Below are 24,213 nucleotides of genomic sequence, written 5' to 3'. Positions count from 1 at the left end.
CGTCAGGCCGCTTTTGAACCTGGAGACATTAAGGTTTGAACCTTCAGTTAGTGCAACCACCAGCTGCGTGTTGTCTGCTTTTGAGACCATTGTAAGGTCCCTCTGCCTGGCGACTGCCTCTAGTGGCTGAACATAAAGATTGAACAATGTAGGGCTCAATGCCGAGCCCTGGGGGACACCCTGATCAATAGGGTGCACCTGGGATAGAAATGGAGGGGTGGAGTCACGGAAAGATCTTCTGGTCAAGAAAGATTTAAACCATTCCAGGGCCAGGTCCGAAATCCCTGCCTCCTCCAGACGGTGAAGCAGCACACCATGCGAGACCATGTCAAAGGCGGCACTAAGATCCAGCAGGATCAGTGCCGCCGTTTGACCAGAATCGAGGATGGTCCGCAGGTGTTCCGTCATAGCAAGGAGTGCAGTCTCTGTACTATGACTGGCGCGGAAGCCATGTTGCGTTGCATCCAGAATGTTATTGGAAAGCAGGAAGTTGGTGAGTATGATGTTAACATGAGCTTCGCCACCCAGGGAAGGAGAGAAATAGGCCTAAAATTCTCAGGCTTAGTAGAGTCCAAGGTAGGTTTTTTAAGAATGGGAGAAACCCAGGCCTGTTTCCATTTTGCCGGCACCATGGCGGATGAAAAGGAGGAGTTGATTATCTGGCGCAAAGGTGTCTGACACAGCAAGGAGGAATCCCTGAACTGAGCAGGCTTTAGTGGATCGGCAGGAGAGCCAGATTTAATTTTCACACTCCGCCTACTCAATTCCTCATAGGAAATCTTTGGGATAACCGTAAGGCTGGAGGCCGGCCCTGGTCTAGGGGGAGTGTAAGTACGGGAAGTGGTCATAGAAGGAAAGGACCGGTAGATTGCACGTACTTTCTCCACGAAGAAGGAGGCTAGTTCTTCACGCTGGAGTTCAGAAGTAGTTATAGGCACCGAGGTTTTCTTGGCACTAAGGTCTTTTAAGACTTTAAAAATGAGTTTGGCAGGGTTAGGGCTAAGTTTAATCTCGGTGGCCTAGGTGGCGCCCGCATCTTACAGATGGCTCTATGATATGATTTCAGTTTAGCCAAATAATGTGCTTTTTTTCCAGGGTCATAGTCTTTCCTCCATTCGCGCTCATATCTTTTACACGCCTTCCTCAGTAGAGTCAAGGCGTTGTTGTACCAGGGGCTAGACTCCTGGGAGCAACCCTTAAACCAGGTAGCCTGGATAACGGAGTCAAGCGCCCGAGTAATCCAGGCGCAGAACATCTCATAACCTGCCTCTGCAATGTTAAAGGACCCACAGGGTCTACTGTTAAGAGTGCATGGAAGTCTTCTAGTCGAAGCTTTTGCCAAGGTCGTTTATAAACAGATCGTTGGGCGTTCTCACATAACGGTTCTGATATGGGGAAGGTCATTTCGACCAGCAGATGGTCAGTCCAAGCCACAGCGATGGGGGGGGGGCAGCCTCAATGTTCGTAAATATGGGATCTAACAGATGACCCCCTCTGTGTGTGGGGCTTGCGACCAATTGATAGAGCTGGAATGCAGCTAAGTCTGCAAGCAGGCCGCAGATAGTCTGGTCCTGAGTAAGATCAAAATGGAGATTTAGATCGCCGAAAATGCTAAAATTAGCAGCCCCCCCACAGCAAGCGTTCTGACTGTCTCTAGGAGTGCATTTTTAAAACCGGTAGCTTGTCCAGGTGGCCTATATATCAATATCCCAGAAAGGGTAAGGTGGGTACTCACGGAGATGCTGAAGCGTGCGCATTCGCATCCCTCTATTATGACCTTATTGAAGAGATAGGAGTAGCAGGATTTGATAATCACAGCAATGCCGCCTCCCCTCGGCTCTCTATTTATCATACAGATAGAGTAGTCTGAGGGTAGAGCCAAATTAGGCTCGGCTACTATATCTTCATTGAGCCAATGTCTCGGTCAGAAAAAATATATCGGGGTTTCGTCAATGATAAGGTCATATATTTCGGCGTGATGTTTAACTAATGATCTCACATTCACTGCAATATTTTTAGCCGTTGTAGGGGAGACGTGGCAGGAGGGGAAAGAAAGGACAAAGGTTTTGGAAGTGCAAACATGCCGCACGTGCAGCTGGTAGGGCCACTCAGAGGATGTAATGTGGAACTATTGCACCGATGGACTGGAGGGCTCAGAGTTAGTAGGGCCTTTCTAGAGTAAGTACATCTACCTGGCGGTTTTCGGCTAGCATTTCTGGCGAGAGGCGACGTACTGGCGCGGACGGGCGCAGACGGGCTTGCCTTTAGCTGCCGGCGCGCCCGCTGCGCTCGTGCGCCATGTTACACTAAAATAGGTGATAGGGAGCGCAAAACAACAATATCGCCGTCCAGGATGGCGTCTAAATGCGCGCAACCGGAAGTGAGGGTTTCCAGTCCTCGCTCTCGTCTCCGCCCTCCACAACAATCCGCCACATGGCTGCGGTGGACCGGGCGTTCAAGAGTAAGCAGCAAGGTCAGGTAGGTGATTCCGAGCAAACAGTTTACAAACAGTGACGATTTAAAACAATAGTGTTGCCCTCCACCCACTGAAATGATAATAATGCAGGAGCTAAGTGTTGCAGTGTTCCCCTCAAACGATGATGAAGAGTTATTTGCTGCTGTTGAAGCTAGCGGCGATTACCGTCCGCCAGGGCATCCCTTTCCGTTTTCTTCAGGAGCTGGTGCTAGGGGTTAAAAGCTGTCTTAAAAGTGGCTCTTTCTGCAGGTTTCTTGCTGGTTGCTCCATTTTCTTTCTAGTTCCTTGCAGTAGCATTTTGCTGTTTTCAACCTCAAGGTGTACCATCTGGCCTGTTTGTTGGATCAGCTGCATTTGCTGGGCTTGAGGGGGGCAACTCAGTTGGCGCATCCATCGATCCAGGCGGTGAAGTTCTTGAAAGCTTGTTGTAGTTTGGGTGCAGTTTCCAGGTGGGAGGTTTTGAAGGGGTCGGACTGCTGGTTCTCTGACACTTAGATCCAGCTGCAGTGGTTTAATTTGCATTGACCTCTGCAAAAGAATAATGTTCCAGGCTGACAGATGACATTGTGAGTCACAAAGGTCACAATGACTTACTTTTCTACTGTGGACTTTAATTTCATACTTCAGAATACTATAACTAAGGACCTGATTTAGATGTTGGCAAGACCACAACGGAGTGGCCTTTTTTGGCGGTCTTCCCACCTGCCAACCTGGCGGTTCTCCCGCCCTATTTAAATGTTGGCTGGCAATGGGAGAGAAGACTGCCGTGGTCCTGCCAGAATTTGTTCCCCGCCCATACAATGGGATGGGCTGCTGCATGTGGCGGAGAGACTTCAGGCCTCCAGATCTGGGTTGTTCCTACAGGAATTCTGACGGGAATCCCTCCTACTTTAAGTCAGCGAACATTAAGAAAGGGGGTGAATGCTCACCTTTTCGGGGTACGGGATGTGGTTTCCTTCTCTTCGCTGTTGTCCTGGTCCCCCCTGTCCTGCTGCACCCTGACCGCAATTTACCCCGCACACCGTTTTAACAGAATCAGAGGTAGGTGTTCGAGGTGTGTGCGGGTATACATTGCATGGTTGTGTATGTTTGTTGTGTTCACAGCAGGGATGCACATTTTCACATCACTACACATATCCTACATACACATAAGTACACATAACCTACATATATATGTTTTATGTAAAAAAATTAATGTGACTTGCTTGTCTCCCCACAACCATGGTCGCCCCCTGCCAGCCCAACGGGAACATCTAAATTGGCTCAGCGGAGCCCCGGCGTATGACAGCAGTGGAGGCATTGCAGAAGACTGCTGACTTGGCGGTATTCATTGTATTGCGTACACATCTCAATATGGCAGGCGGAATGCCGTCGGCTTGATGGAGTACTCCGGCCCACCGCCATGACAGGCTGGCGGGGAGACCGCCAACATCTGAATCATGCCCTAAATGATATAGGCACCTGGACTGGGCAGTCTGTACTTCAATAGAAACCTTAAAATATGTCAGTTGTTCATATTTTACATTTATTGGCCTAGTACCTTGACTTGATCCCTGGGGTCAGTCTAAAGTGCATCGGCTACACTGTGTGTAGGCCATGCCATTTTACAGCTGTTGTTTAGCAGGCCTCTTGTCATAACAGAGGCCCAAAATCTAATTGAACAGTTTCTGTTGATGATGATTGATTTTATTGTCTAAATGTTGTATCTTTGTTCTAGTGTTGCTACACTATTTATGTCTTTGTACTGTCATTGATGTTTGGTGCCTTCCAGTTAGGTTGAGTCGTCGCAGCCGTTTGTGCTTTATAAATAAAATAAACATAACATAAAAACAAATAAACAAACTGATACTAAAAGTGGGTGAAGTGAGTGGTGGAGGTAATTTACTTGTACAACTTTGCAAAATAATGTTAATTTTTAATAGCCACTTTGATAGTCTGTCCTCTTTCCCCATAACAATTGGGGGTGGGGTCGCACACTACTCACACACCAGCGGTATCGCCCCTAAGGACTATGGTAAATGTAGTTACGTGTTCCGCGATGCATCTTCTTTCGATTCTCTGCTATCTTCGCTGTCTTCGCCATCCCTGGACACGTGTTTCGGGGTATCACCCCTCGTCAGCAGGGATAGGCCGTGTTCTGGGGTTGCCGGTGGCTGCCAAATATCTGCCAGGTTTAGTACCACTCAGGCGCATAGGTGCGGGGTCCCAGGCTCGTCAGCCAACTGCTCGAGGGAGCTTTAACATTACAATTGGGGGTGGGGTCGCACACTACTCACACACCAGCGGTATCGCCCCTAAGGACTATGGTAAATGTAGTTACGTGTTCCGCGATGCATCTTCTTTCGATTCTCTGCTATCTTCGCTGTCTTCGCCATCCCTGGACACGTGTTTCGGGGTATCACCCCTCGTCAGCAGGGATAGGCCGTGTTCTGGGGTTGCCGGTGGCTGACAAATATCTGCCAGGTTTAGTACCACTCAGGCGCGTAGGTGCGGGGTCCCAGGCTTTCCCCATAAGCTGGTTACCTTGGATGGGCATACCCTACTGATGATGTGTTGTTGCAATACACTTTGTGCATTCTGACTGCCAATTGAAGCATTATACTAGCAACGTAGCATTCATTATTCTACTTGCTTGCTACCATATAGCATATACCAGGCTGCGAAAGTATTTTAGGAGACTTATAATGAAGTTGACATGACATTTGAAATTAAATAAAAATCTGTAAAGCTCGATGTTTTATGTGAAAATATATATGTCATTAAATGTGAGCGTTTTTAAGTTAAAGACGGTGTCACGCGGTGAAATTCGGGATTTGGATACAACTTTGGATGAGGTTGCGAACGAGGGCAATGTCACTGACGGTTTTTCGTCCCTGGCCTCAGCTCACCTTCGACATTTATCTCTTTTCTGGTTACTGAATTAAACACCTATATAAGGCTGCAGTGTTATGTGGCATTGCACGTACACTATTTCATTGTCAAGGCAAATACTTCCTGTAAAGCCTGAATCCTTATAGCAGCTTCCCTTGAAGCCTCATCAAATAACTCTTGATTGATGCCACGTGAAAGTTGTCCTTCCTCTATGTCCATGACCAAACCATCACTACAGATGGTTTGTACAGTTTAACAAGGTTTAATCATGAATTTGGCTTTGCTTTTTCCCTGGGCACTTTCACCAAGCAGCAGGGTAGTGGTGGTTTGATCTCAGCAGGCACTTACAGTACATTTATTCACATTAAAGCCCTTTCTGAAATCCATGCATGCGGTACGCATTGCTTATGAAGCCGCTCGGTCTAAAAGCTTTCTGTAGCCCTCCTAACCTCCGGTTTGATCTCTCCCAGGGAGCTTTGCCTTTTCATTGTTTGAACCCATTTCTGTTCATGCACTCCAATGCTTGCTAATTCATGTGCTGATCGTTGCTGAACGCCCTTTTATTCGGAGTTGGCAGCGCCACTTGAAGCCTGCCCTTAAGTGGTACTTCACTTGTCGCTAATGATTTAATTTACCAGATGGCCTTGTAGAAGAGGGGACCTAGAGCCAACTTGAAGGTCCTCTGTTATGGCGTGCTTAATTGTCCCTTAATAGGTTTTTTGAAATATTAATTGAATTAATGTTTTGATTGAAAACAGCAATGTTTGCCTTTCTGAATTCAGAGCATCCTATTAACCCGAATGAAATGAGGCACTAATGCTATAGATTATGAATCAAAGTTTTTTTTTCTGCCCTGTCCGGAAATGCAAAGTCTGAGGGTTCCAGTTCCTGTTTCTGGATTGTTTCCTTCCAGAGGTACTGTTCTGGAGTTGCTACAATAAAATTGCTGCATCGGGTGTACAAATGGCCACGTGCACGGTATTACTTATCGATGAACTTAATTTGCTTAGACTGAGCTCCCCCCAAGAACATTTTGAATAACTGAAATATGTTTGAGGCCAAACGGATTACTGTGAAAACTGCTTGATCTTGTTTTCTTCTCCGCCAGAATTAAGAAAATAGTAGCAATAATGTGTTTGCAATGTGCAGAAATAAATAAAATATAATGAGATAAAACGAACCGTCGTTCAAGAAGATACCCTTGTTGGGCTGATGCTTATTTTTGTATACATGCCAACATTTTAGAGCAGGCAAGTGGGAGGTTTACATAAAAAAAAAAGTCAGGAGAATGTATTTTTCCTACTGACTTGTATTGAAGCAGAGGGAATCTGCCTGAATCGGTTCTGCTGGTATGTATGGTGACAATCAGCATTTCATGTTTGGCAGTTTAATAACATCGAGTTCAAAACTCTCTTTTTGCTTTCACTGTGTGAAATTGCCAGAAATAAAATGTCGATGCCTGTCACATGCTCTAATGCCGTCCAAGAATTTAGAACAAAGCGTTAACCTTTGATGTCAGAGGTCATTTCTTTCCAGGGGGAGACTAGAGCATGCGTGACCAGTATCAACCTTTTATTTTTGGCACTTTTACAAAACTCGGAATCGGGTTTCTGCATGTAGAAATCGGGAGGCGGGAGACTAGCCTTGACATTGGTAGTCTCCCGCCTGAATCGGGAGGCTTGGCAGGTATGATTTTAGTGCTAGGTTTTCGCAATTCTGTAAGTCTATGAAAGACTAGTATAAAGCTGAGATGAATGCTTTATAGAGAACTAGAATCATAGCATAAGCTGGAGCCATCCCATGTAACCCCACTTCAACTACTGAAAAAAAACCACACATGGGAGTGCCTCAAGAGTCCAACAATTGTTATTCTAGAGCTTGTTCTCTTTTTTCTTTCCTCCTTTCACGATAAACACATAGTTCAATGGTGTCAATCCAATATACTCTTCTCCAATACCGAAAATAATGTGGCAGCCGTTGTGTGATTTATCAAAAACATGTCTCTTTATTAATCTTCAATACATCAATGAAACAGCCTGGCCAACGCGTTTCGTCCTCTAAGAGGACTTCATCAGGGTTTCTGTACTTCTTTGCAGGAGTATCACATCGAAGTCTAAGTGTACGGTGAAGCATATTTATGTTATGTTATGTTATGTTATCCTAACTTATACCGCGCACAGCTGCCCCAGCAAAGGGGCGTCCCGGCGCCATGCAAGGTACCCAAAACACAACACTGTTAAAAAGCTGCAGAAATAGATCAAAGAGCGCATCAAAGAAACTAGACAAATAGAATAGTCTTAATGACCCGTCTAAATGAAAAAAGATCTTCAAGGGCCCGAATGTGAGGGGGGAGAACATTCCAAAACTTCGCCGCTAACACTCGAAAGGAACGGCCGATGGCTCTGCTCAGTCTGAAGCGCGAAACCACTGCCAGGTTTTGGCCCAGAGATCTAAGGGTTCGTGAGGGCGCACATATGGCCTCACCAGATTCTCCAGTATTTGGGGGGATGAGCCCTTGAGGATTTTAAACGCAAGGCACAGCACTTTGAATTTAATCCTCTGGTTCATCGGAAGCCAATGAAGAGAGCGTTTTAGCGACCGAATAGTACCTTGGCAATCCAATCACTACTCTGGCTGCAGCATTTTGAACTCGCTGCAGCCGGATGAGTTCCGACTGATTAATCCCCACCAAGAGCGGGCTGGCATAATCCAGCCGGGACAACACTGACGCTTGGACCACTAGCTGCCTTGTGGGGGCGTCGAAGAAGTTCATAATTGGTCTTAAACCTCTGATGATACCGTAACAAATAGCCGCTACCTTCCTGGTATGGCAACTGAAACTGAGAGATGGCTCCAACCAAACCCCAAGATTTTTTATCTCCGATGCCGGAACAGGGGTCACCCCCAGTTCAGGAGGCCACCACCTGTCCCCCCATAACTCCGCCTGCTTGCCGACCACCATAACCTCGGTCTTCTTGGCGTTTAACTGGAGACAGTTGGTCATCATCCAGTTGGCCACTGCTAAAAGTCCGTCACGGAACCTGGGTGCCTCCATGTCAGGGTCTCCGCTCAACGAGACCGCCAGCTGCGTGTCGTCTGCATATGAGACCATCATCAGGCCCCATTCCCTGACGACCGCTGCCAGCGGCCTCACATAAAGATTGAATAAAGTTGGGCTTAGCGAAGAACCCTGCGGGACACCCAGTTCCAACGGATACGGTTTAGACTGGCAGGGCGGAATCGCCACCTTAAAGGACCGATCGGCAAGAAATGAACGGAACCAACCTAGGGCAGACCCCACGACACCCACTTCTTCCAGGCGCTGAAGCAAGATCCTGTGCGAGATCGTGTCGAACGCGGCACTAAGATCTAATAACAACAGTGCCGCCGTCCGACCCTCATCAAGCACAGAGCGCAGATGTTCCACCATGGCAAGTAGGGCCGTCTCCGTGCTATGTCCCGCACGGAACCCATTCTGGGTAGGGTCCAAGATGTTAGCCCTGGTGAGATGGTCAGAAATAATTCCGTTCACATGAGCCTCAGTTATTTTCGCAGCCCAAGGTAGGAGAGAGACCGGGCGATAATTCTCAGGTTTGAGAGGGTCTAACGTCGTCTTCTTCAGAATCGGTGTTACTACAGCATGTTTCCACCTAGTGGGAACAACACCTGAAGATAGAGACAGATTAATCAGAGACAGCAAAGGGGCACGGCAGAGCAGGGACATACTCCTGAGCTGAGCCGGTTTCATCGGATCTGCAGGAGAACCCGATTTGATTTTAATGCTCAAGGAGTTAAAGGTCTCAGTCGATAAAGGGGGCAAAGTGGTGAGACACTCACCCCCACCCAGACTACCACTGACCAGCTCCAGGCTGTCAGTACCCTTCGGGAAAGTTCGGTATATGGCTCGAACTTTCTCGAGGAAAAAGGAAGCCAGATCCTCGCAGTGAGATTCCGAACAGATTTCCGCCACCGTGGCTCGTTTGGCCATCAGGTCCTTTAACACCTTGAAAATAAGTTTCGAAGGATTAGAACTGTTCTGGAATTCTTGGGCATAGAAGGTAGCACGTGTTCTACACACTGCCCTATGGTATATTTTAATTCTGGCGAGGTAGTATACCTTTTTCATCGGATCATACGCCTTATGCCACTCCCTTTCCGCCTGTCTACAGGCTTTTTTAAGATGCGCTAGAGAACTATCATACCAAGGACTGGGCTCTTTTTTACGACCCCTAGCCCAGACCATGGGGATCAGAGAATCAAGAGCGTGGGTAATCCACTCGCAGAAGTGGTCATTAGCTAGTCTTTCCCAGATTTTTTGCGTCTTCTCTGAGGTGAGTTCATAAAAGTGTTTCAGGGGTTGTCCGCTCCTCTGGTAAATTGAGTCCACGCCTACCAAGTATGGTTTGCTAATTTGGGTAAGTCGTCCATTCCAATAGAATGGATTTGAGGCCAATCAATACTAGTATATCTGAGTAGAGAATTTCCTCTTTGTTTAGAGTATGGGTGATTTGGGGTGAGGCGGGGGGGGAATCCCAGAGCAATCAATGCTAGATCAGGTGATCATCTCGTATGTAGAATCTGTGAGATCATCTCAGTCAAGAACTTGTTAGAGAATCAAATCTACAGTAGAGGAGCATATGTTGTAGGTCTCTTGATTCGTTTTCGCAGCTCCAGCATCGATCTGTTTCCCTGAGGCCAAGTTTCAAGAGTTTGGAGAGAGTCCAGTGAGAAATGTATGCAGTCCAGAGCTTGCATTGTGACAAAGAAAGTGTGCCTTATTGGTCTGCAAGTTGGACCATATGGAAGGCCAGTTTAGGTTACTATGCAGGAGGTCAAATATATTGTTGAAGATGGATTCCCATGTATCCTGGATTAGTCTCGTCATGGGCAGATGATTTGGGTGATACAATGGAATAAAGTTTGTAAGCTATGTGACAGCCTATGAACAATTTAGCCAGACGATTTAGGAGGTCTGGTGATGTTGAAGGTCTATGTTTAGAGAGAGTGGCTTTAATTTTCTGAAATTTATAAAAATCTGTGTTTCCAAGATTGAATTTGCATTTAATGTGGGAGAAGGGTAGGGTCTCAGGTAGTACCTAGGTCTTTGATGTGGAGGATTCCTTTCTTTGCCCAGTCTTCACAGTACATAGTTTCTTCATCCTCCTTGATGTTATTATTATGTCATAGTGAGGCCAGAGTAGAGTATTTAATTTTTGTTCACTTGTTTATTATCTATTTTTTGGAGGGCTTTTGAGATACCAGAAAGTCTGATTATTTGCCATTATATTTTTGGTTCTCATTATGGATGTAAGAGTAAGTGAGAGTACAAGAGTTTGCTCAATTATGAGCCAGGTTGGTGAGAGAGTAGACACCGAAGTTAAAACAAAAAAAAAAAGTACTTGTCTTGCTAAGTACTCCGTTTGATATCTTTGATAGTCTGGATATTTTAGGCCCCCCCATGTTTTTGAGTAGTCTTGGCTTTTTGGTGCACTATAGAAAGTCATTAAGGACGTGATTGGTCTCTTTGAACAAGCCATCCGATAAAGGAATAGGGGGATATACTTATTAAGTTAATGAGTGGAGAGATTGTTCTATTGATTGTCTCAATTTGACACCACTATATAATGAATCTGACAAATCCGTTATTCTAGGAGGTCTTTAATGTTCGATAAAATCACTTTTTTGTTGTGGTCAAATGACTCTTTTAGGTCCAGACTGTACCATATCCCTAAGTATTTTATACTTTTTTGTACCCATTCAAGGCCAGTGTTCCAATATTTGAGCTATTGCCGTGGTCATTGAGGGGAAGAATTACTGTTTTTTCCTTACTGAGGGTGTAACCAATGACCTTAGTGTAATCATTAATTGTAGATATGACGTTAGCTATGGCCATTTCTGCTTGGGCTGTGAAAAGTTTAATATCATCCGCGTATGCCCCAACCTTTTGTGGGCTGGCAGCAAACTGGAATCCGGAATTGAAACATTTTCTCTAAAGCTGATGGGTAAAGATTCCATAGAAAGCAGAAATACTAATAGAGAAAGGAGGCAGCCCTGTCTTGTGCCTTGGTATACACTGAAGCTGTCTGAAATGTTCCTATTAATGTTATTATTGGCTTTAGGGTCATTGTATATAGCAAGAGTTATTTGGATGAAGTTTGGGCCCAGGTGAAAAGCCATTAGGGCAGCGTGTAGGAATGACCAAGAGACCTCATTAGAGGCCTTTTTGGCGCCCAATGCTATTGAACAAGCCGGTTGTTTGACAGTGTGCATCATCTCTATTGAATGGCTAAATGTTCTAATATTATCTGTGATGAATATACCTTTAATGGAAGTGGTTTGAGAGGGATATATCATTGTTTTAAGGATAGGCTCCACCCTATGGGTGAGAATTTTGGCATACATTTTGCCGTTTGTATTTATTAGTGAGATAGGGCAGTAGTTTTTAGGGTCTGAGTGATCTTTACCATCTTTTGGGATGACAATATTGGTAGCCTTCAAATCCATTCCTTTAACTGCAGCAGAATTTGCAAAATGTATGAAGAGGTCTTTAAGTGGATGAATTAGATCTAAGCCCCATGCATGATAGAAAGTGGTTGGAAAGCCATTGGGGCCTAGAGCGCTCCCTTTTTTTTAATAAACACATTCTTTTGAAGTTTTAAGTACATCAAGGCCTGGAGGACCTTTGCATAAATGTATAAACATCAACACAGCAGGCCTCAATGATCACAGTGTATCGTAATCCCATAAAACATGCACAGACAGAACACCACCCCCTTGAACCCTGGTCAGTAGTAATGCCCATGGCTTCATATATCTCCCAATGTGGGTCTTCTACTGTTTTTCAGAGCCATATGACTATCTCCCGCCCTATAATAGCTTCAGCAGATCGAACGGGGGTTGCAGAATACTCCGGTATCCGCCTACCGTCTCCAAATTTTCCCATGCTTCTGGGAGCAGCCTCTTGCCTGGAAGACTGCAACCTCTATCCCCATACATCTGTCCATTGCTGCCTTCCACCCCGCCCCTCCACCATGGGCGGGGATGCCGCCTTCCAGTGCTGGACAATGTTGCGTTTGGCCAATGTTTGCCCCAGAAACAGGAGATGCTGTTTATATCGGTCCCCTCCAATCTCCTCCGTGCTATGAAGGAAGACCAGCTTAGGCACAAGAGGGATCTACCAAGCTAATACTCGGGGGGCAAGGAAGAGGTCACCCCACACCAAAAGAGTTGCAATACAGTGCAGCTCCACACTGTGTGTAAAAAGTTACCCTCTGCAGTATCACAGAGGAGGCATGGGGTGGAGAGTATCACTCCCATCTACCATAAGCGGTATCTGGCGTAGTAGGCTCTATGTAGATATTTGAATTGGGTCAGGATATAGTGCGACAATAACGAGGCTCCCCAGGGGGCGGCCATGGCCTCAGTCCAGTCATCGTCATTCAGGTCCTCAATATCTCCCTCCCAAGCTGTCCTCAGCGTCTGCAAAGTAGTAGGGCTGTGTGTTTTGCTAAAGTTTGGTATATTTGTCAAATCTTGTGGGAGCCTATTTCCACTAGCAGCAACCTACCCTTCAATGGGTTAAACTCCATCAGGTCCGCTAGACCCTGAATATAGGAAAACAAGGCTGTCTGCATTGTAGTTATTTGTAGAATTTACTACGATGTAGCTGGTATTCCTCTTGCAGGCATTGGAAGGACTTAATTACAGTACTTTTCATGCCGTCTCTCAATGTGGACCGGCCTATGAGATCTCATTCTTGGACTCCGGCAACCCAGCCACTTGCTGCAGGACAGTCACATTCCGTAACGGAATCCCCCTTGTCAGTCTACCCCCCAGCCCATGCGACAAACAGTCTACCACCACAGTTGAATGACTTCCGTGGCGGTATGAGGCTGGCGCTCCATTCCCGCCCGAATATAAAGGAAATCCAGACCGACCGGGCAACCATTGGCCACCTCTCTAAGGCATATGTGGGATCAGCCTGACCACTGTTTATAGGAAGGAGTGAGCTGTGGTATAGTAGGAATGTACATCTGATGCTGCAATTTCTCCACAAAAGGTGGATTGGCAACAGGTACGAAGAGCCAATCGGATCGCGCCACCCCCCACAGGAAGTAGTTGAGGACTGTATTCATTTGTCAGAACCATGAAACTGGAATGTTGTATGGATAGTTTTGGAGTCTATACAGCAGTTGTGCTAAGGACACCATCTTGAAGATGGCAGACTGACCCAGCAACGACCAGGGCAAGGGGGACCATGCTTTCACTTCTTCTCAAACTCGAGACAGCAAAGGACCAATGTTGTGCTGCCACAAGATAGCCAGGTCAGAAGATTTGTAGACCCCAAATATTGAAAGCCCTCAACAGTTCGGGTTAGTTGGCAGACACAAGCTGATCTCCCCTGGATCCCGCAAACCGGGAATATTATCGACTTTGTCGGGTTCATATACAGCCCTAAAGTCTCCCTGAAGACCCTCAAGATCTGCAGAATCTGTGTACCAGAGAAAGCTGGGTCAGTAAGAAAAAATACAGAATGTTGTCCGCGTTTAGGGCAGTTCTGTTGGATATCTTGGCAGTCCAGTCAAAACCGCACACCAGGGGGTCACACCTCACCCATGCTGGCAGTGGCTCAAGTGCAAGTAATAAGGGGGACAGCAGACACACGTCTGGTGCCTCTGCATACAGGAAACTGATCAGATACCTCACCCACCACATGAACCGTTGGTGACCAATCCATTTATAGTAGACGAATATAAGTGAGGAAGCGTGGGCCAAGGTTGAGGGCTTGCAGAAGGATAAAGAGGTATTCCCAACTAATCAAGTTGAAGGCTTTATCGCTGTCGGCTAATAAGAGGGCCACTGGTTTCCCTAGGTCTGGCGCCTTGACCTGTGCATTATACACCCATCTAATATTATGATGGGTGGACCATTGCGGAATTGAGCCGGCCTGATCCAGCTGAAACAGGTCAGTTATATGTTGTAGAAGGCGATCAGCCAGTACTTTGCCTGACAATTTAACTTCAACATTTAATAACGAGACCGGTCGATATGAAGACGGGTCTTCGGGGGGGGGCGGGGGGGACGGTTTGTGGAAAGCCACTATTTCTGTATGTCGCCAATCTGGTCGAAGAATCAACATGTCAGTGGCTTCCCGTAGTGCCCATAGCAAGTGCATCCCTAACTGGGGCATGTGGGCCTTCAAGAATTCGCATGGAAACCCGTTTGGTCCAGGAGCCTGACCCAGGCAAAGACTCGCCAGTGCCCGGTGTCCGCTCCTCCACTGTGATCGGTTCATCAAGTTCCTTGTGCACTGAACCCAACAGACCTGGGATGCAGGGTGCTTACAAAATCAACAATTTGGTTGTGTGGTTCCCATAGTATTCCGCAAATGCCAGAGCCACATTCCGAGGACCGGAAGACAGCTGGCCTGCCGCATCGCTGATAATCTGTACCAGCGCTGATCTCTACGATATCTTATATAAGCGGTGGAGCATTTTGCTAGACTTGTCGACCCATGGGTATATCTGATTTTGTGACGCCTGCCAAGCCGTCCAAGCCTCGTCTAGAAGCATCTGCTGCACCTGGGAAAAGTGTAGTCTGCACCAGACCAGTGCCCTTCCACCTTCCCTTACCTCATCTTCTAGGGCCCATAGCCCGGTTACTAACTCCACTACCCTCTCGGTTTTATGATGCCACTTCCCCTCATAAAAACTATTGTCTACCCCATGTAATGTGGGCTTCATGGCTTCCCATTAAACCACTCCAGAGTAAGCTGTATCCTTGTTAAAGGAAAGGTATTCAGTGAGTGACTGATGCAGCGCCGATCTACAAGGAGGGTTATGTAAATGCCAGGGTGACGTATGCTATCGGAACAGGGCCTGTGGGGACCACTATGCAGCGCGAAGGCCACAGGAGGGTGATCTGACACTCCGTGCGGTAGGATCGTAACCAACGAGCCCTAGTGGATGTAGGGACTGTGGAGAAAGAGACAGTCTAATCTAGAAAAGGACTCATGAACCGCTGAGAAGAAGGTATAGACAAGCTCCGAAGCGTGATAGGCCATCCACCCCAAGGAGAACGCCAAAAGGCACAGCTTAAAATCGCTGGAGATCTGAATGGGTCTGGCCATAGCCCATCTGTATTTTCCTGTGCCATCACATCAGTTTAATCCCCCCCCACAATAGCCTGGCCAGGAGCTCCCTCCAAAATTATATAATCAAGTCCACACATGTTGGGCTCAGAGGAGGGGAGGGTTTACTCACTGCCTATCGTCAACAACTCCCCATGCAGTAGCCCAGTCACTAAGGTATACCTCCCACTGGGTCTGTCCACACTTTAGTGAATGAGAATTGCTGTTCCCCTGAAACCTCGGACAAAACCGGAGCGGAAAGCCTGATGAAACTCGAACCCTGCCAGGCATGGCACTTGTGAGCCCATAATCTTGGAGCAGCAATTTGTCTATCTCAAGCCTTTCGGCCTGTGGTAACTGCACCTCATTTGATTATGTCTAGGAGACCCCTTACATTCCAACTCATGACCCGGACCTTCCCGACCAATGTTCCCTCTAATTTATTTCCTCTGTGTGCGGCTGTGTAGGGTCTCTGTGCGCTGCAGCCATAGCTATGTGCGCCAGGAACCAGACTGCGCTTGTGCGCAGCGCCAAATATCACTCCAAACTTTTGCTTAAAAAAACTGAAAAGACGGTGCATTTCCACACATACAACCCACGTTAAGGGGCTTAAGGCAGAATTGTAACTATGTGGCGCACTTTCTATAAGCATAGATATCAAAGAATGTAGCCCTATCATGTTTATGCTGAAAAAAGCTTTTACATTTTTTTCCCTAGACTATCCATGATCAAATTTTACAAGAATATCGCAAAATTAAAAAGGTGAGTAGTAAAGATTTACAAAGGCTTGTGGGCTTTTGTTTAAGTATTCATGTTTATCACAGCTCGTGAAGGGGCTGTGAACATGAATACCTAAACAAAAGCCCAGAATTACTCTCGCAGCCACGCTTTCCAGCCCGGCCAAGTGCCACACATCTCGTGTTACACTAACACATATAAGTCACATTATCGCATGTAAAAAGATTGTCATGCACATCAGCTTACTAAAAAGCTGAGTGTATTACCTGTTTTAATGCTTTGTAGAGTCGAATAATTTGTGAGGTTGTAGGCGGCGCACAGCAGTCAATGCGAGTGCTGTTATGCTTTGATGGGACTGGGCTGGTTATTGGACTGTCTTTTGTTTGTGTTGCGTAGCGCAGGCTGACTTGGCTACCTCCCTGGCACCAAAAGGTCAGTAGTAGTGCACACGTGCATGCAGCCGTGTGGCCTGCAAACACAATGAAGTTTACTATTGCCAGGCAGTCAGTGTCAGTGCAGCTAAAGGAAGAAGTTCAGCAGGTGCATTGTGTGGACAGACAGGGACTGAAAGGCTCCAGTCGGCGCAGGCAGGATGTTTTCAATTTCAGAGACAGCACTAATAAAACCAATATCTTAGGGCCTGGCACTCAGGATCACACGGTCAAAGGTGACAAAGCCTACAGAAGATATTACAAAGCCAGAGCAGGAAGGCCATCGGCATTGAGAGGATAATAAATGAGAAACGCCAGTGGCAGTGCTGGAACCTGGAAGAACATTGCGCCTATCCAAACTCAGAGGCACCTAGGACAAGGCTGATCTAGGGTAAGAACTGTGGAACAGTTTATAAAAGCTAATGGTTTTTACCCCAGCAAGGTAAATGGGATGGAAAGTCAACTGGCTGGACTGTAAAGTGCAGCCATCATTTGGGTGCACTGGACCTCTAGGATCACTAGCACAGGGTGCAACTGCACTTGCTGCACTACTGATAGCGTCGCCTCTGTATGGAGTACAACTCCCATGTGGTGCAATGTGTTAAAATCTCAAGTTCAAAAAGGTGAAGGGCACAGCCAGGAAATAGACACAATTTTACTAACAGAAAATAAATACCTGTTTAGAGCACCACTATCTTCTGATTATATTATAAATGTTACCACTCTACACTAAAACGCATGCTCACTACCATATCCCCATAAATGTTTTCAAACGCACTGCACTCACAACAGTTGAGGGCAATTTATGTTGTATTTAGTGCAAACCTCGAAGTTGTTGCTATTTTTAAAACAATGATATAGCAACTTTTATTGATTTATAACTTTAGAAACACAATTCTAAAATGGATTTCTAAACTCAAATAAGACTATTCTGTTGACTTCTTATTATCTTGCTTTTGGATGAAGCTGCGTGAATGAAGACGTTACAAATCTGAATACCTGAGATTAGAGCACTATATGGAATAAAGTACCCTCTACCATACACCACAAGGATACCTCAAGTCACAGGGGAATTCCCTTTCAGGTTAAGGAACTCTGCCAGCATTGCCAAGTATCACACAACAGGCGTTAGACTAACACATTTCAGTGAGGTAATTCGCATCACCGCACTGATTGCATAGTCACACATTATAGCGTCTCCACAGTTGTCAAGTCAGAGGCTGCCATAATGCACCTTTGTGTCTTTGAAAGCTGTAGCAGCGCACAGTGTGCACTGTTCCTGACAGGCTAAGGGGGGTGACTCAGCAGCTTGCAGCTCTAGCTGCTGCGCTGCTACAATGTTAAACATGAATGACCCAACAGCGCGGAATTACAACAGGAATCAGTGCCCAATGAGAATCTGCCACCTGCAGCGCGAGCTCTCAGTGGCAGAAGTTGCAATCTGTTAATTAAGGCTGCCCCGTAAATGTTGAGGAGATTAGAGCTCACCAGCGCAGGCGGCTGATTTGAATTACAGTGAGTGCTCTTGTACTCTTACAATCCTGGCAGCTGCGCAGAGCTTCTGTGCTCGCACTGCAGTAAAGTGGTTCCGGGACCGGACCTGACCGGTTCCTCAACAGCCCAAAGGAGGCATGTACAACTGAACCAGAATGCGGCCAGGCATTGCCACCGAAGTGCACGAATCCTTACGGCCACGGCCCGTCAATTGCCGTAGGCTCAGGCTTGCCACTGTGAGGTAATCTCTAAGGCCTAAATTGCTAATCCTGCATATGACTTTTAAGCAGTGTGAGAGAGAGCGTTAGAGCAGATACCCTCAGCAGTGATCACTTTATATGTTTAATAATATTGTATATGTGTCGTGCCCCCACATGGCCTTCATGTTTGTGTATGTCTTTCACATGTCTGCCGTGGTCACCGGCACCTCGGTATATTCCGATGGATTACACCGGTGACCGTTGTTTAAAGTTTTATTACATTTTTACTGTAAAGCGTGGTGTTCGCTTCCTAACATGACTGAGCGGGCCTGCCCTGTTACAGCTGGGAACTCTGGTCACTGATGCTTTCAAATTATGTTAGCAGTCACTTCCACTAACACTTTTAAGGTCGGGTGACTGTAAGAGCCACTGTGGTGGCTGTCAACTTCTTAGCGTGCCGAGTGTCACTAAGTCAGCAGAGGGGAGCCTGTAGTGACAGTCTACAGCTGGTGGTGTGATGATGACTGCTGCCAGCAGGGCTTGGCAGGTAGTGAGTAGCGCGCTGGACCAGGGAGAACTGCTCGGTGAACTATTGATATTTTTGATGAGCATATTTCCTTTTGAAATAATGCACCCTGTGGCCTATGGTGCGACTCTTAGAGTTTCTCATTGCTCAAATGGGTGTAATTGCTAATATTTACGTGTTTCTCTCGTCTTTATGGCTTGATTTTGCTCACCAGAAAGTGTCACTCATAGCCTTTGAAATGACACTCATATTAACACTGAAATTATGAAAATGTCACTCATAGCAATCTGAAACCTTGACAACTATGCTCTGCGCTGGTGCGGGGAAGATTGTGGGCTTTTGTTTAAGTATTCATGTTAATCACAGCCCCTTCACAAGCTTTGATTAACATGAATACTTAAACAAAAGCCCACAGTCTCTCTCGCAGCCTCGCTTTACTAACAAAAGAGTAAAGCAAGTTTAAAAACACAGCGTGTAATCACAGCTCGTGAAGGAGCTGTGATTAACATGAATACTTAAACAAAAGCCCACAATCTGCCCGCACTGCAAAATACAGCAAGTGCCTCAAGCCCCAAGCCTGCCTTACCTGCATTCCTGATACTCTGGCAAAACCGCAGGAAGTGCCTGTTTTTCGCGCCGCTCGCTTATTATAGGGGCAGCGCGAACTCTCCTGTTCATCCAGTCCTACGTGTGTGTGCACTCAACACACGGGAGTGCGCGCTCACGGGAAGACAGTGGTCCCGACCCCATCACCATATGTATGCTCGTCCATCTACCTTTAGGGAAGAAACCATGTGTAGCCAGAGTGTCTGCGCGTCATAGTGTATCCGTGTCTGTGCCTAGGGAGTCATCCAAGATCTTATCCATGTTCTGTACTGTCTCCCTGCGGTTGAGCTTTCTAATTAGAGCTAGAATTGTGCCAGCGTTTCGACATAGACTTTTTTGAACAGCTTCGTCGGTCACCCTGGGAGGAGTCAGACTCCAGCAGAGGTGGTGTGTGCGGCCAGGGGTGCACTGTTTCGTCTATCCATTGAAAGACCTCTTCGGGGGTATTGAAGAATAAAGACTGCAATTTAATATGATTCACATTCATGTAGGGTATAAAAACATGTATTGAATGTTCAGTTCGCGCAATCTCTTCTTTGCCGCCACAAAGCATTGGCGCTGTTCGTGAACCAATCTGGTGTAGCCCGGTAAAATCATAATTGTATGTGAGTCATGTGTCAACTCTTCTTGGCCCCGGGCTAATTTAAGGATGCCGTTCCTGTCCAAATAATTCAGCAACTTAGTGATCAGTGGCCGAAGTCTGGCACCTAGGAGGAGGGGCTTCTTCACAAGAGTCCGGTGAGCCAATTCAACCACGAAGCACCGGGACCCTCCCAGCATGTTAGAACGCAGCCATTGTTACAGGAACTCCTCCATCGATACACCTTCACACACCCCTGGAACCCGCAAATCAAAGATTGTTTCAATGGATGTAGCCTTCTGTGTCCTCCAAGCGCACCTCTAGTTCTTGCGTGGCCACCATCAAGGTATTAACTTTCTGCTGAAGCTACGCGACAGAGTCTTCAACCGTCGACACCCCGTTCTCTGCCTCTGTTAGACGGTCCACTGCCTTACCTAGGTCTTGTCGGAGTAAGGAGACTTCTGACCCTACCACCCAATCATAGCGACAAGCGCGTCCCTTGATTGTGGGACCTGCCTGATCGAACCGGTATTTGCATTCGTGTAGTGGTCCATAGTGCTGTGCTCTGTCTGTGGGACAGTTGGTTTATCCTGTGTCATGATGATGTTGGTAGGGTCCCCCCTGGCTGAACCAGTGATGGTGCCTCTCCCATGGCCCTCACACAGCTAACTCTACAGTCTCTGCGGCTCTGCCCTTAGGGCCACTCCCTCAGTCAGCAGCCCCCCTGAAGGCTTTGTGCCACGAGCCGGCCTCAGGGACACGACCAGTTCTGAGCCGCAAGCCACACTGGGGCCTACCCAGCCGCTTCCATCGCCCTAGAAACGGACTCAACGCAGACCCCCTAATGGGATCTAGCGTGCCAGACCTCCAGCACGGAGTGCACCCACCTTGGTAATGTGGGGGGGCCCTTTATCCCTGACTCCTCTTCCCAGAGATCAGGGTTGATCCACACGAGGCCCTGCCTCCTGACCTTAGTTCTATTGGTCACAAGATGGACCTCAGCGGCCCCAACCAGTCTCAGTCTCAGGGCCTCAGGCCCAGCCATATGGCCGCACGCAGGCCCGCCAGCTTTGGCCCTCTGCAACAACAGCAAATCACTGTGCGGGTCCCACCGGAGTGTGGTCCGGGTTCCTCCTCAGCCGTCTGTGGCCCAATGAAGTCCTTTGCGCCGTACCTCCTCCTGCACCACGGGGCGCAGCCCCCGGCGGCTCCGGCCCCGGCCCAACCTCACTCCGTGGATTCCAGATCACTGCCCGCCAGGTGATTAGCATACCTCACGGTGGCTCCTACTCCGGTGGCCCCCGCGGGCCCGTCCTGACACCCCTGCAGGTCACCAGCCTAGGCACACCAGGAGCCGCAGCAGGACTCCTCCCCTATCCTTCCTTGCTGCCCCGTAGGTATCGTCTCACCCGGGGCAGCCACCAGCGCGAGTACAGCAGGCACGCCAGGCCGACACCTCGGCAGATGCAACATCCAGGTCCTCCCGTGACGACACCGCCTGGGGCCGCCACTTGCACCCGGACCTCACAGCGGATCGCCAACAAGCACGTTGCAGGCCCACATGGCCAAGGGCCATCTAAGTATCAGTTGCCGGCCCCCCCAGCCTGCAACCTTCACAGGCAGGCAATGTCAGCATCTGACTCCTCCAGGTGCATGCATGGATGGTGGTTGAGAGAACCCGTTGGCTGGGTGAAGGCGGATATATCGGCCTGACTGCACGGAACGCTCTTAACTAGCTCCAGCCATGCTGGCTCACCAGGTCACGCCCCCTATTGAGCTCTACTTGTTTTGTGGGATTTTTTAGCCTTTTCAATTTCTACTTGAGAGAGTGAGACTTTGATTGTGTCATCTATTTTAGATATAGTGAATTTATTGGGGTAGTGTAGGCAGGCTTTGTATGGGGTATGATTGCTTTTAGAGCATAGACTCTGATAAAATCGATCGAAGGAGGCAAGAATATCTTTTCTTTTGTGGAGTTAGATCCTTGGTCATTGATAATAGAGTTTATTTTCGGGTGCAGGTAGTTTGAGAAAAGATTTTATTAATTTACCGGACTTATTGCGACCACAGAATGAGATACTTTTATGTCTGTTGACGATGAGATCTACTTTATTACTTAAGATTTTATGATTTTCATATTTTAGTTTTATCAAATGAGTGAGTTATGTTTTGTTAAGTTGAATCCAGAAGTCAGTGTGATCATTGCTAGGGCTGTATTTTCTAAATAAAATTCAGTGTCATCTTTTTTTACAATCTAGTCCGGAGCCATCTACCTCCTGCGTCAATTTCAGAGGAAATTATATGTAGTTTGAAGGTTTTCGAAAGGAGTGTAATGATACTATTTTTTTCTTATTGGCTGGAACACATCAGATCGCACACCCAGTTTTTGCGTAGTAAAAAAGGGTTCTTTAAGGTCAACTTTTGTTTCTTGTAGGAATATTATGTCTCCTTTCAATTTGTATAGATAATCTATGGTTTTTGGTACTTGGTTGGGTGGTTTCGTACTTTCACATTAAGGAATGAGATCTTGAGATTATTTATTTAGGGAGGCTGATAGTAGTGTATGTAAAATGTCATGCAAGCAAGATTGTTAGAAGGAGAGAGAGAGAGAGATGGCCACACTGTGAGGGAAGAAAAGGGAGGGAGTCCACCTGGGTAGTGTTAAAGGAAGAATAGCCCACCATGAACGGTTTTAACAATGGTTGGAAGTAGGAGTTTACCCTCATCTAACATTATGATCAGAGAGTAAAAAAGCAAAACTGATGTTGCATGAGAGTTGTGGGTACATTACAGTATTTACCCTGGAAACGATCTTACGGGCATGTGGGCATAAGGGGAGTCCTCAGTGAGTTACAGCAAACAATGTGAGACGAGTTCTGTTATAAAACTAACAAAGAAAAGTTTGAAACAATGAGAGTTGTAACATATAGTAATTTGCATAAAAATAGAAGTTACAGCCGTCAATATCTAGGTACAACAGTGCTTTGGTTCAACGTTAAAGGTAAGTGATTAACAAAGGAGAGTCAAAGGGATCCTTTACTCGGGCTATGTTATGCCTAATGCCTAAAAAGGATAAAGACCCCACCCTATGCAAAAATGACAGGCCTATCTCCCTAATTAATACAGTTTGTAAATTGTTTGCCAAAATACTTGCCATCCTCATTAACAAAGTTATCCCTGACCTTGTCAACATTTATCAGTATGGGTTTGTTAAAGGTAAGTCAATCACTGATAACTCGGGAACTCTCCTCAACATTATCCACCTTGCATCTAAAATAGATTCACCAGTTGCTGCCATCACACTAGATGCAGAGAAAGCATTTAACAGGGTAAGCCGGGATTTTATGTTTGGTGCTTTGAGATGGCACGGCTGTAGGCCCCCTATTATTCAATTGTTATATTCAGCTCCTTCTACTTCTATTTGGGTAAACGGTTCTCAATCTAAAAATGCCCCTCTCCGTAGAGGCACCAGACAAGGTTGTCCCCTTTCCCCACTTCTTTTTATTCTTGCTTTAGAACCCTTCTTGGAAAAAATAAGGTGTTCCACATCCTATACTGGCTTCCAATTTCAGAATATCAATATTAAATTTACTGCTTATGTAGATGATATCTTACTTTACATCTCAAATCCGTCCACTTCTCTCCCTTCCCTCTTCTCTTTATTACAAGAATATTCCTCAGTTTCTGGTTACAAACTAAATATTGATAAATCTGACGTCCTGCCCCTAAACAAATTTTGCCTTTCTCACATGTTTCATGGTTCTGGTTTTGAATGGAATCCCAGGAGTATTAAATGTTTAGGTGTTCTTTACGCTAACACTATCAAAGAAAAATCAATCATGCAGATATACTCAAAAAACTCTCTGCCCTCATTGAAAGGTGGTCCCCTCTTTTCTTATCCTGGTGGGGGAGACTAGCCACCTTTAAAATGATGCTTCTCCCCATTATTAATTTTTATCTCTCAATGCTCCCGGTTTCCCTTCCGCTCTCTTTTTTCAGTACCATAAATCGTTCCCTAAACAATCCCCCAATTGAGGCTGGGAACTTCACAGCCCAGCTCATTATTCTGAATCACCCTGGCCAGATCAGCTAGGGATATGCCCCTGTGTTGGATTGCCCTATCGCTCACACTGCCTGCAAATTCGCTGAGCTGAAGGAAAAA

General features: G+C 46.6%; 1 protein-coding gene across 1 annotated transcript in view; it reads left to right on the top strand.

Moving 5' to 3' along the window:
* LOC144755905 (ras-related protein Rab-18-B-like) overlaps positions 1-24,213 on the top strand; it is a 473,688-nt gene that overhangs the window by 331,236 nt on the left and 118,239 nt on the right. The gene's annotated exons all lie outside the window — the stretch shown is intronic.

Source organism: Lissotriton helveticus, chromosome 5_1 (assembly GCF_964261635.1).
Source record: "Lissotriton helveticus chromosome 5_1, aLisHel1.1, whole genome shotgun sequence".
NCBI lineage: Eukaryota > Metazoa > Chordata > Amphibia > Caudata > Salamandridae > Lissotriton > Lissotriton helveticus.
This window is presented reverse-complemented; position numbering and strand designations above follow the sequence as displayed.